The sequence below is a fragment of the Engystomops pustulosus genome, chromosome 6 (assembly GCF_040894005.1).
Source record: "Engystomops pustulosus chromosome 6, aEngPut4.maternal, whole genome shotgun sequence".
NCBI classification, from domain to species: Eukaryota; Metazoa; Chordata; class Amphibia; order Anura; family Leptodactylidae; genus Engystomops; species Engystomops pustulosus.
In genome coordinates, this window is record NC_092416.1 from 10,273,552 (window position 1) to 10,289,784 (window position 16,233).

At 44.5% G+C, this 16,233-nt stretch overlaps 1 protein-coding gene across 1 annotated transcript in view; it reads left to right on the top strand.

Annotated features, from left to right (window-relative positions):
- The first annotated feature begins 256 nt into the window (after positions 1–256).
- The window catches only part of LOC140134561 (chemerin-like receptor 1), a 122,583-nt gene continuing 106,606 nt past the window's right edge, over positions 257–16,233 (top strand). Inside the window, exon 1 of the mRNA XM_072154960.1 lies at positions 257–469. The gene's annotated coding sequence lies outside the window, so the exon portion shown is untranslated. The remainder of the gene's footprint in view (positions 470–16,233) is intronic.

Sequence of the window (16,233 nt, forward strand, 5' to 3'; positions counted from 1 at the left end):
ATGAGGATACTTTGATGATACTATGGGGATACTATGAGGACACTATAATGATGCTATGATGATCCTATGATGATCCTATGAGGGTACTATAATGATGCTATGATATCAGATACTTTAAGCTTCAGTCAGATGTAGCAGAGCTGAGTTTGGGATCATTCATGGGGAGATAATAAGAGTTGAGCTCCTTGTGGAGCTGCAGATGAATTATTTGAATATTCACCAGAAGCCACATGACAATCCCAGCTCTGCTGCTCCATTGGGTTATAGTAGGACCAGCCCCGTCCTCCTGGTGCTGCCGCTGACTGGCTGCTGTCTCCTGGGTAGGAAGGGGTTACAGGGGCCGGGCAGAACGCGGGCTGCACAGCTGAGGGTTCGCTGCAGTATCACCAGCTGTCTGTGTCACAGCACTGAGCAGGCTACAAGGGACACCTCCTGCCGGGCACCCCCGGACCCCAGCGCTGGGCACAAGGTAAGTGACCACCTGCCATTCATCTTACTGGGACCCAAAGACGAGGAACGATCTGTCACAGGGAAAGTCTCTGCACACTCAGGGTCAGGGGTGAGCTAGAAATGATCAGAGATGTAGCAGTGATGAGTTTGTCATTGGGTCCAACCTGATATTCTAATATATGAGACAGATAGGAGAAAGACAGACGGATAGATAGATATATTCATAGATAGATAGATATGAGATAGATAGATAGATAGATAGGAGATAGATAGATAGATAGATAGGAGATAGATAGGAGATAGATAGATAGATAGATAGATAGATAGATAGATATGAGATAGATAGATGGGAGATAGATAGATAGATAGATAGATAGATAGATAGATGGGAGATAGATAGGAGATAGATAGATAGATAGGAGATAGATAGATAGAAGATAGATAGATAGGAGATAGATATGATATAGATAGGAGATAGATAGATGTGAGATAGATAGGAGATAGATAGATAGATGTGAGATAGATAGGAGATAGATAGATAGATAGATAGGAGATAGATAGGAGATAGATAGAGAGATAGATAGAGAGATAGAGAGATAGGAGATAGATAGATATGAGATAGATAGATAGATGATAGATAGAGAGATAGGAGATAGATGATAGATACTAGATTTTCTTTGTTACTTTTCCTCTGAGAATGATGTGACCTCTCTGCTCCTGAGCGCACAGTCGGCTCTGCTACATCCTGCCAGGTCACAGCTTGAAGTTATTCGATGCAAAACTAACAGACCCCGACCTCTGTCTGCGCTCGGCTCTATCTGTGTGATAGACATGACGGCTGTGGTAGCAGAGAGGAGTTTGTCATTAGTGGTTTGTACTGTACGTGTCTTGTTATACGGGACGCGGCGTCTCCGGTTATATCTGCGATGTCTCTGCCGCTCATTATCATCAGGTGGAATATTTGAAAGATTTTCATCTAAAATCCTAAAAATGCTAAGTTTCTCTAGTTATTGAATTCTCTCCAATTTAGACTTCACTGCAGCTTATAGAGAATCTGTCAGCAGTCGGGGTGAGACTGTGGTACCTGGAGCCCCCAGAGGTCCCACCTTCTGCTACATAGGAGTCCGGGACTCAAACATTTCTAAGCATCATGAAGGGAGGCAATGAACTGCAATATGAAGCAATTCCTTTCCCTCTCGTCTTGTGCGCAGTCCTTGCTTTGTAACATGGGACTTTTATCAAGGTGCTAATGTTGTAGTTGTATTATCCCTGGTTTTCCGGACTTATAGAGGGAAGCCCTCTCTCTCTGACACTCTAGAAATGACGCTACACGTGACGACCTCTTCCTTGTTGTGACTTATCGTTTCATCATTTTCCACTTAATTGTCTTCAGTGCCGCATATCATCTCCACACTGCGCTCCTTAAAATATCACAGTCACTTAGAGTATAATGTCTCCTGCATAACTAAAATGACCCACACTGTGCTCCTAAAATTATAATAGTCACTTAGAGTATAATGTCTCCTGCATAACTAAAGTGACCCACACTGTGCCCCTAAAATTATAACAGTCACGTAGAGTATAATGTCTCCTGTATAACTAAAATGACCCACACTGTGCCCCTAAAATTATAACAGTCACTTAGAGAATAATGTCTCCTGGATAACTAAAATGACCCACACTGTGCCCCTAAAATTATAACAGTCACTTAGAGTTTAATGTCTCCTGGATAACTAAAATGACCCACACTGTGCCCCTAAAATAATAACAGTCAATTAGAGTATAATGTGACCTGGATAACCAATATGTCCCACACTGTGCCTGTATATAATACTTGCCCCGCAAAACTCAACTAACCAAACTGTGACCACCACATATATCATATAAACCCCTAACAATACAACTTACCTCACTATGGCCCTTGAATATACCATATATACCCCACACAAAAGAACTGACTATTTTGCTCCCCAAATACATCAACAATACCCCCATAAAACCACACTGTGTCTCATGCATATATATACCTAATAAATATATATAATATCCTAATCAATTTTAATACATATATTCCTAATAAATTATATAATACTCTCCAAATTATACATTTACATATAATGGCCTCAGAAAATGTATTGTGATATGAGTGGCCCCCAATACTTTATATTAGTGCCCCCAATAGTTTATATCTTTATTAGTGTCCCCAATATTTTTTTTTATATCAGTGCCCCCCAATACTTTATCATTATATTAATGCCCCCCAATAATTTATTATTATATTAGTGCCCCCAATACTTTTTTATTATATCAGTGCCCCCCAATACTTTATCATTATATTAATGCCCCCCAATAATTTATATTTATATTAGTGCCATTCCTGATACATTGTATTTATATATTAGTGCCCCCCCAATACTTTATTATATTAGTGCCCCCCCAATACTTTATTATTATATTAGTGCCCCCCCCCCCCAATACTTTATTATTATATTAGTGCCCCTCTTATACTTTATATCATTCCCTCCTCCTTAATAGTTTGTACTTCTAGTATAAATTGACTGGGAGCCACTAATATTATATGGGAGAGGAGGAGACATTGTAACAGACTGTGAATCTGCAGCACAGAGGAACTCTGGTAACACCACACAGCCCTTCAGGCTCATTGACATGAAATCACATCCTGGCCGCGTTGCTGCTTTCCTTGGTGCTAGGAAATGTCAGTGTTAGGAAATCACCCTTTAAATAAGTGTATTAATAACTTTGTGAATGCTGTTAGTAGCAGCAGGACTGTGAAACATGGATTAATCTTCCAGGATTATAGATTCTCCAACAGCTCTACTTTAAGCTTCTCCACACTCCTCTACTTGTGAGTGACTGCTGCCGTATATATGACCCCAGCTCTGCTGCAGATTTATCTTCAAATGCTGTATAGGGAATGTGGTCAGAGCGCTAAGAGCACAGCAGTGTGAGGATACATTCTAAATCCCTCAATATAAATCCATATGTCACAGTCCTGCTGCTACTAACAACATATTTAATGACCAGATCACACAGCTCTCCACGGACAATGCACTGCACTGTCTTCATGGTTACAGCTGCTGGCAGGTTCCCTTTCGTGCTCGTAAATAGAGTGATTGACACAGCTCTGCCACATCCACACCAGTGAGAGAGGGAAGAGTCACCAGGAAGCAGAGCAGGGAACACAGGGAAACGCCGGGGGCAAGACCGAGATGACAATCAGTGAGGAGAGTCCTGGACTTGGATCGGAGCCGCCTTATTGTTCCTGAGAGACAATAACTCGCTGTGTTTACGAGATGTTATTCAGCGCACGAAGTGTTACTACAGGGAAGACAATCACTGGCTACATGCAATCAATACATTGTTACATGTGCAGGAATGAGGGAGAGGAGGCTGCTGGGAAATAGCACCGAGTCCCATAAGGAACAGGGAGAGAAGGTCCAGAGGAGAAAGACATGAACTATGCTGGATGATACCCCAGAGCTGCACTCACTATTCTGCTGCTGGTGCAGTCACTGTGTACATACATGACATTACTTATCCTGTACTGATCCTGGGTTACATCCTGTATTATACCCCAGAGCTGCACTCACTATTCTGCTGCTGGTGCAGTCACTGTGTACATACATGACATTACTTATCCTGTACTGATCCTGGGTTACATCCTGTATCATACCCCAGAGCTGCACTCACTATTCTGCTGCTGGTGCAGTCACTGTGTACATACATGACATTACTTATCCTGTACTGATCCTGAGTTACATCCTGTATTATACCCCAGAGCTGCACTCACTATTCTGCTGCTGGTGCAGTCACTGTGTACATACATGACATTACTTATCCTGTACTGATCCTGAGTTACATCCTGTATTATACCCCAGAGCTGCACTCACTATTCTGCTGCTGGTGCAGTCACTGTGTACATACATGACATTACTTATCCTGTACTGATCCTGAGTTACATCCTGTATTATACCCCAGAGCTGCACTCACTATTCTGCTGCTGGTGCAGTCACTGTGTACATACATGACATTACTTATCCTGTACTGATCCTGAGTTACATCCTGTATTATACTCCAGAGCTGCACTCACTATTCTGCTGCTGGTGCAGTCACTGTGTACATACATGACATTACTTATCCTGTACTGATCCTGAGTTACATCCTGTATTATACCCCAGAGCTGCACTCACTATTCTGCTGCTGGTGCAGTCACTGTGTACATACATGACATTACTTATCCTGTACTGATCCTGAGTTACATCCTGTATTATACTCCAGATCTGCACTCACTATTCTGCTGCTGGTGCAGTCACTGTGTACATATATGACATTACTTATCCTGTACTGATCCTGAGTTACATCCTGTATTATACTCCAGAGCTGCACTCACTATTCTGCTGCTGGTGCAGTCACTGTGTACATACATGACATTACTTATCCTGTACTGATCCTGAGTTACATCCTGTATTATACTCCAGAGCTGCACTCACTATTCTGCTGCTGGTGCAGTCACTGTGTACATACATGACATTACTTATCCTGTACTGATCCTGAGTTACATCCTGTATTATACTCCAGATCTGCACTCACTATTCTGCTGCTGGTGCAGTCACTGTGTACATACATGACATTACTTATCCTGTACTGATCCTGAGTTACATCCTGTATTATACTCCAGAGCTGCACTCACTATTCCGTTGCTGGTGCAGTCACTGTGTACATATATGACATTACTTATCCTGTACTGATCCTGAGTTACATCCTGTATTATACCCCAGAGCTGCACTCACTATTCTGCTGCTGGTGCAGTCACTGTGTACATACATGACATTACTTATCCAGTGCTGATCCTGAGTTACATCCTGTATTATACCCCAGAGCTGCACTCACTATTCTGCTGCTGGTGCAGTCACTGTGTACATACATGACATTACTTATCCTGTACTGATCCAGAGTTACATCCTGTATTATACCCCAGAGCTGCACTCACTATTCTGCTGCTGGTGCAGTGACTGTGTACATACATGACATTACTTATCCTGTACTGATCCTGAGTTACATCCTGTATTATACCCCAGAGCTGCACTCACTATTCTGCTTCTGGTGCAGTCACTGTGTACATACATGACATTACTTATCCTGTACTGATCCTGAGTTACATCCTGTATTATACTCCAGAGCTGCACTCACTATTCTGCTTCTGGTGCAGTCACTGTGTACATACATGACATTACTTATCCTTTACTGATCCTGAGTTACATCCTGTATTATACTCCAGAGCTGCACTCACTATTCTGCTGCTGGTGCAGTCACTGTGTACATACATGACATTACTTATCCTGTACTGATCCTGAGTTACATCCTGTATTATACTCCAGAGCTGCACTCACTATTCTGCTGCTGGTGCAGTCACTGTGTACATACATGACATTACTTATCCTGTACTGATCCTGAGTTACATCCTGTATTATACCCCAGAGCTGCACTCACTATTCTGCTGCTGGTGCAGTCACTGTGTGCATACATGACATTACTTATCCTGTACTGATCCTGAGTTACATCCTGTATTATACCCCAGAGCTGCACTCACTATTCTGCTGCTGGTGCAGTCACTGTGTACATACAAGACATTACTTATCCTGTACTGATCCTGAGTTACATCCTGTATTATACCCCAGAGCTGCACTCACTATTCTGCTGCTGGTGCAGTCACTGTGTGCATACATGACATTACTTATCCTGTACTGATCCTGAGTTACATCCTGTATTATACTGCAGAGCTGCACTCACTATTCTGCTGCTGGTGCAGTCACTGTGTACATACATGACATTACTTATCCTGTACTGATCCTGAGTTACATCCTGTATTATACCCCAGAGCTGCACTCACTATTCTGCTTCTGGTGCAGTCACTGTGTACATACATGACATTACTTATCCTGTACTGATCCTGAGTTACATCCTGTATTATACTCCAGAGCTGCACTCACTATTCTGCTGCTGGTGCAGTCACTGTGTACATACATGACATTACTTATCCTTTACTGATCCTGAGTTACATCCTGTATTATACTCCAGAGCTGCACTCACTATTCTGCTGCTGGTGCAGTCACTGTGTACATACATGACATTACTTATCCTGTACTGATCCTGAGTTACATCCTGTATTATACTCCAGAGCTGCACTCACTATTCTGCTGCTGGTGCAGTCACTGTGTACATACATGACATTACTTATCCTGTACTGATCCTGAGTTACATCCTGTATTATACCCCAGAGCTGCACTCACTATTCTGCTGCTGGTGCAGTCACTGTGTACATACAAGACATTACTTATCCTGTACTGATCCTGAGTTACACCCTGTATTATACCCCAGAGCTGCACTCACTATTCTGCTGCTGGTGCAGTCACTGTGTGCATACATGACATTACTTATCCTGTACTGATCCTGAGTTACATCCTGTATTATACTCCAGAGCTGCACTCACTATTCTGCTGCTGGTGCAGTCACTGTGTGCATACATGACATTACTTATCCTGTACTGATCCTAAGTTACATCCTGTATTATACCCCAGAGCTGCACTCACTATTCTGCTGCTGGTGCAGTCACTGTGTACATACATGACATTACTTATCCTGTACTGATCCTGAGTTACATCCTGTATTATACTCCAGAGCTGCACTCACTATTCTGCTGCTGGTGCAGTCACTGTGTACATACATGACATTACTTATCCTGTACTGATCCTGAGTTACATCCTGTATTATACTCCAGAGCTGCACTCACTATTCTGCTGCTGGTGCAGTCACTGTGTACATACATGACATTACTTATCCTGTACTGATCCTGAGTTACATCCTGTATTATACTCCAGAGCTGCACTCACTATTCTGCTGGTGCAGTCACTGTACATACATGACATTACTTATCCTGTACTGATCCTGAGTTACATCCTGTATTATACTCCAGAGCTGCACTCACTATTCTGCTGCTGGTGCAGTCACTGTACATACATGACATTACTTATCCTGTACTGATCCTGAGTTACATCCTGTATTATACTGCAGAGCTGCACTCACTATTCTGCTGCTGGTGCAGTCACTGTGTACATACATGACATTACTTATCCTGTACTGATCCTAAGTTACATCCTGTATTATACTGCAGAGCTGCACTCACTATTCTGCTGCTGGTGCAGTCACTGTGCACATACATGATATTACTTACCCTGTACTGATCCTGAGTGCAGGTAGTTGCATAGCAAACAATAAGGGGTTAAATCCGGAGCCATCACATTCCTGTCTCCTCTTATCAGTTACATTGTGTCTCGGATCGATGTCTCCTGGTCGCTCTTTTGCGCTGAGAACACTTAATTAGCCAGAGATGAAGCGATTTTTCATTAACGAGACTGATTACTGCGCCTTATAATAACTTGTGAAATAAGTTTAGTAAACTGAGAATGTTCCGGATAATTCTGGCAAGCGTTGATATAACATTACACAATATAATTGGAATTAAATTAAGTAAAAGCAGTTCTCTTGATGAGCCTCTGGGGCGGCGCTCTTGTGCTCCTACATCGCCCTAATAATGGTGCAATAGACTGTTAAGGTTCCAGACGATTTTGTAGACTTGATAGTTCAGTAACAAACCCTCAGCTGCGAAAAGTTTGCAGAAATATCTGGAAATTAGGCGCAAACCTGGGCAGAAGGTGATTTGTAACAGTGAAGTTGAGGAAATGATGAAGCGCGGAGGTGTCACAGCTTCTGATTCCAGACACAAATCATCCACCCAGGGTTCAAATCCTCAAATCCTCATAGCGGCTCATAATCTTCTATGTAGTCTCTGTCTTCAGACGCTCTATGGTGAGATCATCAGTATCTGCTCCATAGATTGTTCTATGACACAGTAGGGGGAGCACCGAAGCATCCGTCCAGTCATGCAGCAGAGCGCCCGTCTGGTCCTGCAGCAGAGCGCCTGTCTGGTCAGCTCTTGTGCAGAGCCGTGTATCTCCAGCGACAGAGCTCAGCAGACTCTACAGACACTACCTGCAGCCTCTGTTTACAGTACATGACCTTGTATTTCCAAACAATTAGCAACCAGCAGCTCAGAGCAGGAGAGGAGAGAAGTGAGTGCGAGCTACAGACAAGACAGCAAAGTCTCCCCCATGTAGCAGGAGAGAAGAGAAGTGAGTGGGAGCTGCAGACAGGACAGAGAAGTGTCCCCCGTGTAGCAGGAGAGGAGAGAAGTGAGTGGGAGCTGCAGACAGGACAGAGAAGTGTCCTCCTGTAGCAAGATAGAAAAGAAAGTGTGGGAGCTGGAGACAGTACAGAGAAGTGTTCCGTGCAGCAGGATAGAAGAGAAGTGAGTGGGAGCTGCAGACAGTACAGAGAAGTGTTCAGTGCAGCAGGATAGAAGAGAAGTGATAGGGAGCTGCAGACAGGACAGAGAAGTGCCCCCGTGTAGCAGGATAGAAGAGAAGTGAGTGGGAGCTGCAGACAGGACAGAGAAGTGTCCCCGTGTAGCAGGATAGGAGAGAAGTGAGTGGGAGCTGCAGACAAGACAGAGAAGTGTTCCGTGTAACAGGATAGAAGAGAAGTGTGTAGGAGCTGCAGACAGGACAGAGAAGTGTTCTCGTGTAGCAGGGTAGGAGAGAAGAGTGTAGGAACTGCAGACAGGACTAAGAAGTGTCCCCACGTAGCAGGATAAAAGAGAAGAGAGTGGGAGCTGCAGACAGGGCTGAGAAGTGTCCCCCATGTAGCAGGATAGAAGAGAAGTGAGTGGGAGCTGGAGACAGTACAGAGAAGTGTCCCCCGTGTAGCAGGATAGAAGAGAAGTGAGTGGGAGCTGTAGACAGTAAAGAGAAGTGTCCCCCGTGTAGCAGGATAGAAGAGAAGTGAGTGGGAGCTGCAGACAGTACAGAGAAGTGTCCCCCGTGTAGCAGGATAGAAGAGAAGTGAGTGGGAGCTGTAGACAGGACAGAGAAGTGTCCCCCGTGTAGCAGGATAGAAGAGAAGTGAGTGGGAGCTGTAGACAGGACAGAGAAGTGTCCCCGTGTAGCAGGATAGAAGAGAAGTGAGTGGGAGCTGCAGACAGGACAGAGAAGTGTCCCCCGTGTAGCAGGATGACCACACTGGTGTCTGAGGGGGATACTGTGCAGAATTACAGGGGGGCAGCAGGAGACCAGCACTGGGGGATCCCCTCCAGGAAAGCCACTGCTGAGGAGGTCACTGGGTGCAGGGTGTCACACACCTGGGTGCTGCTGTGGGGGTCTTTCTCAAGCAGCGGTGTGGGAGAGAAGCAGAGAGAAGCTTGTAGGAGGAGCACATGTAACTGCCCAAATATAACATTGCACCGAAACTGCGCTTAAAGTAAAGTGATTAATAAGAGGCAGAAACTCATCACAGATGGTTGTAACTTGTGATAATTCTGCCGCAACAACGAGACTTCAGCGCAGAACAGCGATACATCCGGCCCCGTGTGTCTGATGCTCTAATGTGTTGTGTGGCCACATGATGGAGTCATTATCATCACAGCCATTACACGTAATTGGAGGGAGAGAAGTGCTGCAATTTACAGGAATCACAGGAATAATAGCAACAAATATCACTAATAACAATGTGTCCTCAGATTCACTGAATATTCCGATATCAGATCAATAGATAGATAGATAGGAGATAGATAGATAGATAGATAGATAGATAGATAGATAGATAGGAGATAGATAGATGATAGATAGATAGGAGATAGATAGATAGGAGATGGATAGATAGATAGATAGATAGATAGAAAGATAGATAGATAGGAGATAGATAGGAGATAGATACATAGATAGATAGATAGATAGATAGATAGATAGATAGGAGATAGATAGATAGGAGATAGATAGATAGGAGATAGATAGATAGATAGATACATAGATAGATAGATAGAGAGATAGATAGATAGATAGATAGGAGATAGATAGATAGATAGATATCATGCTTGACAAAGGCTCCTTGTGGGCTGAAACGTTGCACATGGAATAAAAGACACCCCGTCACCTTTCTGACACCAATCCGGAGTGCTGCCAGTTTTTGAAACTTTATTACTGAGGCTCTCGGGCCAGAGGGCATCTGGACTTTGCACCCACCAGCATTGCAGTGCTGCTCCAAACTTTTTCACATATAGATAGATAGAGAGATAGATAGGAGATAGATAGATAGGAGATGGATAGATAGATAGATAGGAGATAGATAGATAGATAGATAGATAGATAGATAGGAGATAGATAGATAGATAGATAGATAGATAGATAGATAGATAGGAGATAGATAGGAGAGAGATATATAGATAGATAGATAGATAGATAGGAGAAAGATGGATAGATGGATAGATAGATAGATAGATAGATAGGAGATAGATAGATAAGAGATAGATAGATAGATAGATAGATAGATAGGAGATAGATAGATAGATAGATAGATAGATAGATAGAAAGGAGATAGATACAATAGATAATAGAGAGATATTTGTCCCTCTCTCCCTCCTTACATAATCTTGCGCTATCCGTTTATCTTTCCTCATCACTTCTGTAACAAATGTTTTATTCAGGCAGAGTTTTCCGAGCTCAGTGTTTATTTCTCTTGGATGGATCTTCCTGGGGCCGCACATTCCTGATGTTCTGGATATAACAGGAGTGCTGCACATGGCGCTGTGTGTATCGCTGTCACATAATATCTAGAATGTTCTGCAGACATTGGCGGAGCCTTCATTGAAGTTTTCTCCTGACCCCGAGGGGATTTCTATAAGTCCCGGATGTTACTGCGGATTCTAGTGGCTGCCCCGGCATCAGCACAGAACCTGCATGTTTTAGGCACTAAATGTGAGACCTTCATTTATTTTGGCTCTAATAGTATATGGGGCTCTCTATGCTGGCACTGCTTGTAGGTGGGGCTCTCTATGCTGGCACTGCTTGTAGGTGGGGCACTCTCTGCTGGCACTGATTGTAGGTGGAGCACTCTATGCTGGCACTGATTGTAGGTGGGGCTCTCTATGCTGGCACTGATTGTATGTGGGTCACTCTATGATGGTGCTGATAGTGTCCCACATACAATGTTGCTGCTGATTGTACATGGGGCACTCTATGTTGGCGCTGATTGTTTATGGGAAACATCCTAGTTGGCACCATATGTATGTCGGGTACTATAATGGCACAAAATGTATGTGGGGCACTATGCTGACACTGTATGTATGTGGGGACTATACACTGGCACTGAATGCATATAGGTTACTCTGCTGGCACTGTATTTATGTGAGACCCTCCTCGTTGGCACCTGGTATATGTTGGTAGATGTCTCTGCATTACTGCCCCTGGCAAGGTAGGTGTTCCCATTGGCAATAGTCCCCAGACTCAGTGACCCCTTCAATTCCCCACAAACCTATATGATGGTTGTTGTGATTTACTTCCTTCCTGTATGAAGCAGACATTAATAACCCTTGTAATCACTGTCCCATGACCATCACAGCCGATTCATCTTCATTCTCCTTAATTACAGTCATTAGGACCAGAATGCCTCATTACTGCAGGGAGTCATTCAGAAAAATGTAAACTAGTACTAAAAACTACAGAAGTTTATAAGATGGAGCACTACTATACAGTGGGGGTGTACTATAATGCTATACACAGCCTCCTTACATACAGTTATAGCAGCTGTACACATCTGTCTACAATATACTCCCTCTAGTGGTGGCAGAAGGCAGGCTCAATGTTGTAATTCCATTACCGTTGTAGGGGCTGCAGTGGGAGGAGTGATGACTTAACAATATTCCCATTTCACAAGAACAACATGTCATAACATACAATATCCTAGATAAACAGCTCCATGCCTTAGGAGAATTCCATATGAGGTTCTGTAGGCCACCCTCCCATGATACTTATCTATTTTTTCTGTTCTAGTTGCTTTTTAACACTTCTCCGTGTTGCATTGCTATTATATGTGGCTCAAACATCAGCTGTGAGATGGCCACATTTGTAGCTTGATAAGTGTTTTTGTAGCAGTGCACCATGTGGCCAGGAGTGGTACTGTAGGCAAAAAGTGAAATATCATTACTTACACTAATGAGTTATGTTATAAATTATTAAGTGACAATTTTCAGGATTTTACATGTAAATGTCTACACACTCTGTTTACCCTTCCACCTCATACAAGGAAGTCACCGTGACCTGGTTTCTGGGACATTTCCTTTTCTGTGTTCCAGCCATCCTGTTTTCCGTCATCCTTCGAGCAGGTGGCATTTTTCAACACTCAGTGGAAATTGTAAGGAGACTCTCCAGTAAAAGTCAAAAGATGACCAAAGATTAGGACATGTTTTATGGGCTTAGTTGGACCAGGGGATCAAGCAGATTTCTCCATAGCTTTCTAAATGGGCAGCAGGGTGTTGATCTACTTTGTTGGTTTGTAATGTATCTACAGACAAGAGTCATTATAGACCAGACAGGGCAGATGCCGATGCAGGGCAAATGGGATCCTAACAAGATGGAGAGCGATAGATCAGGCAAGGAGCAAACGTGTTGTTTCTCTTAGATCCTGAAAGTCAAGAAACCCTACAAGATTCTGCACAAAGGGAACCCTACTAGATCCTGTTAGTTGATGAACTGTCCTACAGTAGATCCTGCAATTTAATGAACGTGCAGTATTGTACACGTCAAGAAAATCTCCTGGACCCTGCAAGTCAAGAAACCCTACTAGATCCTGCTAGTTGATGAGCTGTCCAATAGTAGATCATGTACCCTGCTTGATTGTGCACATCGAGAAAATCTACTAGACCCTGTAGGTCAAGAAACCCTACTAGATCTTACACAAAAAGATTCTTCCTGGTTCCTGCAAGTCTAGAAACCCTCCTAGAACCTGCAGGTCAAGAAACCCTACTAGATCTTACACAAAAAGAACTCTCATAGACCCTGCAGTTAAGAAACCTCCTAGACCCTGCAGGTCAAGAAACCCTACAATATTCTGCACAAAGGGAACCTTACTAGATCCTGTTAGTGGATGAACTGTCCTACAGTAGATCCTGCAATTTAATGAATGTGCAGTATTGTACACGTCAAGAAACCCTCCTAGACCCTGCAGGTCAAGAGACCCTACCATATTCTGCACAAAGCAAACCCCACTAGATCCTGCTAGTTGATGAGCTATCCTACAGTAGATGCTAGTGTACCCCGCTTGATTGTGCACATCAAGAAAAGCTACTAGACCCAGTAGGTCAGGAAACCCTACTAGATCTTACACAAAAAGAATCCTCCTAGATCCTGCAGGTCAGGAAACCCTCCTAGATTTTACACGTCAAATGAGCCTTCCTGGATCCTACAGGTCAATGAACTCTCCTACAGTAGATCCTGAAATAAAAGGAACCCCACAATATTGTGCAGGTCAAGAAAATCTTCTAGACCCTGCAGGCCAAGAAACCTTTTTAGATCCTACACAAAAGGATACCCTACTAGATCCTGCAGGTCATTGTACTCTTCTAGATCCTGCAGGTCATTGTACTCTTCTAGATCCTGCAGGTCAAAGGAGCTTTTCTGGGTCCTGCAAGTCAAGGAATCCTCCCAGGATCTAGGAGATGTTACAGTTGTTTCAGTGTGTGTTTGCTGGAGAACTTTGAGGCTCTTGTAAAGATGGGTACTACATGAATATCCAGAAATTTGGACTCATCTTTAGACAGCAGAGTATTGGATTGGATTGACATCCTTGGATATAGAATGCTCAAAAAACTTTTTCTTCTATGTTGACATTTATATCATGGGATTGAACTATTGAATTTCTCTTTAATATTAACAATTTAAGTCAACATAAATCATGGTCAGGTCAACATCACAGGGAAGCTTTAAACACATGGACACGGTGAGGCGATGGGATAGGAAACAGTGAAAAGACTCTTTATGGGTAATAACATTTTTTGGCAACGATCACTGACCACAACACAACATAAGGAAGAGTGCGCCGCCAAGATAAAACCCAATAAAGTGGCCGACGCTGTAGAGAAAATAACATAATGCCATCCCAATAATTAATATGCGCCACTGCTAATTACCCATTAGGACGTTCAGCAGGAAGACAATTAGCGCTCATCTTCAGACGACTTGTGCTGTTTTTGTAGGAGTCGGATTGTAAAGGACAAGAAGTCCCTGAAAACAAGTGTCAGGTGCTGACTACAGAATCAGCTGTGGATAAGTCTAGTGCAAATCCAGTGAGGCCCACTGCCCCCTGGTGCTGGAGATACCCACTGCCCCCTGGTGCTGGAGATGCCCACTGCCTCCTGGTGCTGGAGATGCCCACTGCCCCCCGGTGCTAGAGATGCCCACTGCCCCCTGGTGCTGGAGATGCCCACTGCCCCCTGGTGCTGGAGATGCCCACTGCCCCCTGGTGCTGGAGATGCCCACTGCCCCCTGGTGCTGGAGATGCCCACTGCCCCCTGGTGCTGGAGATACCCACTGCCCCCTGGTGCTGGAGATGCCCACTGCCCCCTGGTGCTGGAGATGCCCACTGCCCCCTGGTGCTGGAGATGCCCACTGCCCCCTGGTGCTGGAGATGCCCACTGCCCCCTGGTGCTGGAGATGCCCACTGCCCCCTGGTGCTGGAGATACCCACTGCCCCCTGGTGCTGGAGATGCCCACTGCCCCCTGGTGCTGGAGATGCCCACTGCCCCCTGGTGCTGGAGATGCCCACTGCCCCCTGGTGCTGGAGATGCCCACTGCCCCCTGGTGCTGGAGATACCCACTGCCCCCTGGTGCTGGAGATGCCCACTGCCCCCTGGTGCTGGAGATACCCACTGCCCCCTGGTGCTCGAGATGCCCACTGCCCCCTGGTGCTCGAGATGCCCACTGCCCCCTGGTGCTGGAGGCAAAGTAATATATACTTGAGTATAAGCCGAGTTTTTCAGCATGTAAAATGTGCTGAAATACCTCACCTCGGCTTCTTCCACCTCGACAAGAAAAAAAAAACAGTTTAATCACCTTCCGGTGCCCCCCGCCAGGTCCTCTTCTATACCGCGATGCTCTGGCATTAGCTCTGTGTCCCCGCGCTGTCGGTCACAGGGATCGTGACGTCAGCCGCTCGCTGTCATCCTACTATGTGCACAGGCATCGGTACACACTATGATGTCAGTGAGTGGTTGGAGTCATGGTGGCTGCGATGGACAGTGCGGGGACGCGGAGCCGAAGCCGGAGCAGATGCCGGAGCTGTGATGCATGAAAGAGGACCTTCCGAGGGGATTCAGAATGTGATTACACTGTTTGTTTTTTTTCCTACCGGTATATATACAGGGGGCTGCAGGCTATATACTACAGGGGGCTGGCAGGCTATATACCACAGGGGGATGGCAGGCTATATACCACAGGGGAATGGCAGGCTATATATTACAGGGGGATGGCAGAATATATACTACAGGGGGCTGGCTGTATACTACAGGGGGCTAGCAGGCTATATACTACAGGGGGCTTTCTATATACTGGGGAAGCTGTGACCAATGCTTTTTCCATTATATACTCGAGTCACTAGGTTTTTCCAGTTTTTTGTGTTAAAATTAGGGGTCTCGTCTTATACTCGAGTATATACAGTAATTCATAGCACATGAACATTTTTAATTCCTCAGCTTTGTGGTGCCCTTGGTTTAAATTCTATCCTGCTTCTTAGTGCGTGACGTAACTTGCACAGTAACTTCCCAGTAACTTCCCCCCTCTTCTGCTCCTATTCTGGGACACTGGAGTTTTCTGACCGGCA